The following is a 3,252-nucleotide window of genomic DNA, read 5'->3' as shown; positions in this document are numbered from 1 at the left end:
ACGCAGCCCACCCGGGGCTCCGGCGCGCGTCGCCTTCTCAGCAGCCCCGACAGGGTACAGGGAGGTGAGGCGCTATCGCGTGCGCGTTCGCGTTCCCTTTCCACGTGCGCGTCCCCGTTGGAGGGCGAGGGGCGGGGGCGGGGGTCGGGGTCTCGTGGCTCCTGCAGCGCGGCGCCTGGGGCCCACCGCGCAGGCGCTCCGCACCTCTCCGGCTGGGAATCTCCTTCACGCGGAGTTAATGTACCGCATTGTGACTTGGGCCAGGACTGTGTACACGTGTGCCTTGGAACCAGACGTGGTTGTGGCGCCGCGGGACGTTTCCTCATCGCCCGCCAGGTTCACGAGACGCACGCAGCCATTCTCCGCGCAGTAGGGTCAAGTGCATCTTCATAGCTCACAATGAATGGTACTGGCTTATTCATAACAGGGCCCCGATCTGTCCAAAGGGTCCTCGGCATTCTTGGATCAGTCTTACCGGATCTTTGCTGAGTCATATCATGCAGTTTTATTTCTTCAACAGGTACTTCATCTTGCCAGACATCCTGGCACAGCCCCAAACACTTTTCTTCAACCCCGATTGACATCTTACCGGCCCCCCTTCCTCAGTTTCCTCATCAGTACGCTCCTCACCTAAATGCGTTTGAGCCATATTCACCCAACATCTGGAGAAACACCCCGAGTAGTGTTTTATTAAACCCCAAGAATCTCCACCCACCTCTTTCTCTCATGGAAGAGTGCTGCTTGGGGTTTTGGAAAACATGGCTGCGGAAATCCCTTCCTATTCTACATTTCGATTTTTAGAAGTCTCCTGGTGTGGGACTGCAACAAGGCCATTTGGTGTCCTCACTCCTTTCTGGCCATCCTCTCCTCTAGGCCAAGAAGTGGCCCCCAACAGCTGAAAGTTCAACAACCTAAAGCCTTCCCTCTCCTTTTAAAAGTTTTTTTTTAATTGTTCCCTTGCTCTAACGGTAGCCTTATGGAGAAGACCTCTGATGTCCCCTAACTTTGCCATATTGCAACTGAGGCATCTTGGTCTCTCTCTTACCGACAGACTCTGCCAGCATCAGGCAAACAGGATCAGAGAAACTCACTCTTCCAATGAAATAATTCCTTCATCAAACGGAAATCGACTGAAACGTAAGTGGAAAGTAGCGATGAAACATACAGTCCAGCTTTTAAAGAACAAGTTAGTTCAGCTTCCCAGGGTCGTCTTCACTCCATGTATACCCAAAATAGCTCATAAAAAATAATCCTGTTCCCAGGGGCAATATCTAGAGCATAATATAATAAAAATGTGTAGGTCTTATATGAAGGAAAGGATAAGACGGAGACGTAAAGGGAATGACTTCAACCAGTAAATGCACCACTGCTACTGACAAGATTTTAGCAATCTGTGGATATTCAAGAACATGTGAAGGAGTGCAATACCTCATGATTAAAAACAAATAAATTTTAGCAGGCTGTTATTCTCAGTGTGTCTAGACTCACAAATAAACAAGCGACATTAAACCACTGGGAAAAATTCCATTACAATCAGGATCTAGGCAGATATACCTTTATCATCAATATCATTAAATATTGATTTAGGTGTTCTTTCCTGTGTAACGGGATTGTAAAGAGAGAAAAAAGGATCATTTTTGGGAAAAAGACAAAATTGTAACCATTTGCAAATGATGTGAATACATTCTTGGGAAACACCTAAGATATGGTATAAAAAATAAATTCCTTTAAATGGTAGACTGAAACATTAGCATTGAAAATGCCAACAGCTTTCATGTATTCCAGCAATAATCATACAGAAAATGGAATGGGTAAATCATGACATTCACAGTAGCAATATCAACTGCTCCAAAATACATTATACCAAAGAATCCAAAAAAAAAAACAGGGTTAGGACATTGTAGTAGAAAATGAAAAAAATATACTCAGTTTTACAAGATGATTTGAATACATCCAAAGGAAGTCTAGCAAAGCTGGGAGATTGGGCTGATGTTTGGGGGGAGGGGTGACCTAACCGGGCCCCAGCCAACATCACAAGTCTACTTCACAATTACCAGGTACTATCTCCTTGTCTCATGAGCGGGCCATTTTCTAGTCTGCTGCATCACTTCCACGTCAGATTATGCCTGTGCAGTATGCCTCTGCTGGGGGCATGTTTATTGGAAGGGAGAGGAATAGCAACATTATAATAAGGAATGTGGTAAGGGCTAGATTCCTACTGGCAAAGACATGCACAGTATGTTTCTAGATAAAGAGATCCACCGCTTACAGGCTTAGTCCAATGCCAAGGACAATTTGAAGTTAGTTTTCTCCCCGAGAATTTCAGAAAATAATTTTATCATTCAACTGTTAGAATGGTAGTGTAAGACAGTTGTGACTTTTTCTAAAGGAGAGTCAGAGTTGATTTTGAGAGACTAGCATTCCCCTGCTTGGCTTGTCTGTAGCTCAGTATTTCTCCAATGATGGATGTCATTTTGATTAACCATTGTAACAGTAGCCTGTTAGAGTAGCAACTGCAGTTTGGTGACGCTTGCCTGTATCTCCTCCCACATTGTCCTTGGCCTTGGAGATAGAGCTTTGTCCCTTGGTTCAATGGCAAGTGTGAAGCAAGTAGAGAATTGAAAAGTGGTTGCACATTGGGGTTTCCCTCTCTTGCTGCTCTTCAAACAAGATGACAAAAATATGAAGAAGCCTGGGCTTGGAGGATGATGAGAACCCCATGGCCCATGTATCCCCTTCACCCCAGCTGACAGTGAAGCAATTGCCAGAAAAGTGGATGAGACCATGCTAGAGCATCCAGCCCCCAGCAGAGCCACTTAGCTGACAGGGCACTGACCACAGATGCATAAGGAAGCCTTCTGTGAACAGCAGAAGGACCACTCAGCTGTGCCCAGCTGAAGTTGACCTGCAGAATTGTGAGCAAAAAAGAATTGGTTGTTGTTTAAAGTCACTAAATTTTGGGGTGGCTTGTTGTGCATCAAAAGCTATGTGACACAGCAATGAATTACCATCCATGAAAATCCAACCAAAAATAAAGAGAGAGAAAATATTTTTCACAGTAGAAATTTCACCTCTGCTTGAAGAGGTTGACATTGCACTTTCCCTGGAGTCAGTAGGAAAGGAATGAGGTTAAGAAATGTAATCTTTGCTGCTTACAGTGTACGTGCCAGGCCCTGTGTTGAGCCCTGTATCCTATTTAACTGACAGCCCATTAAATCTTAAGGAGACAGTTATTATTTCCATTTCATAGAA

This window comes from Hipposideros armiger, unplaced genomic scaffold (assembly GCF_001890085.2).
Source record: "Hipposideros armiger isolate ML-2016 unplaced genomic scaffold, ASM189008v1 scaffold_1440, whole genome shotgun sequence".
Taxonomy (NCBI): domain Eukaryota; kingdom Metazoa; phylum Chordata; class Mammalia; order Chiroptera; family Hipposideridae; genus Hipposideros; species Hipposideros armiger.
Note: the sequence above shows the minus strand (reverse complement) of the source record.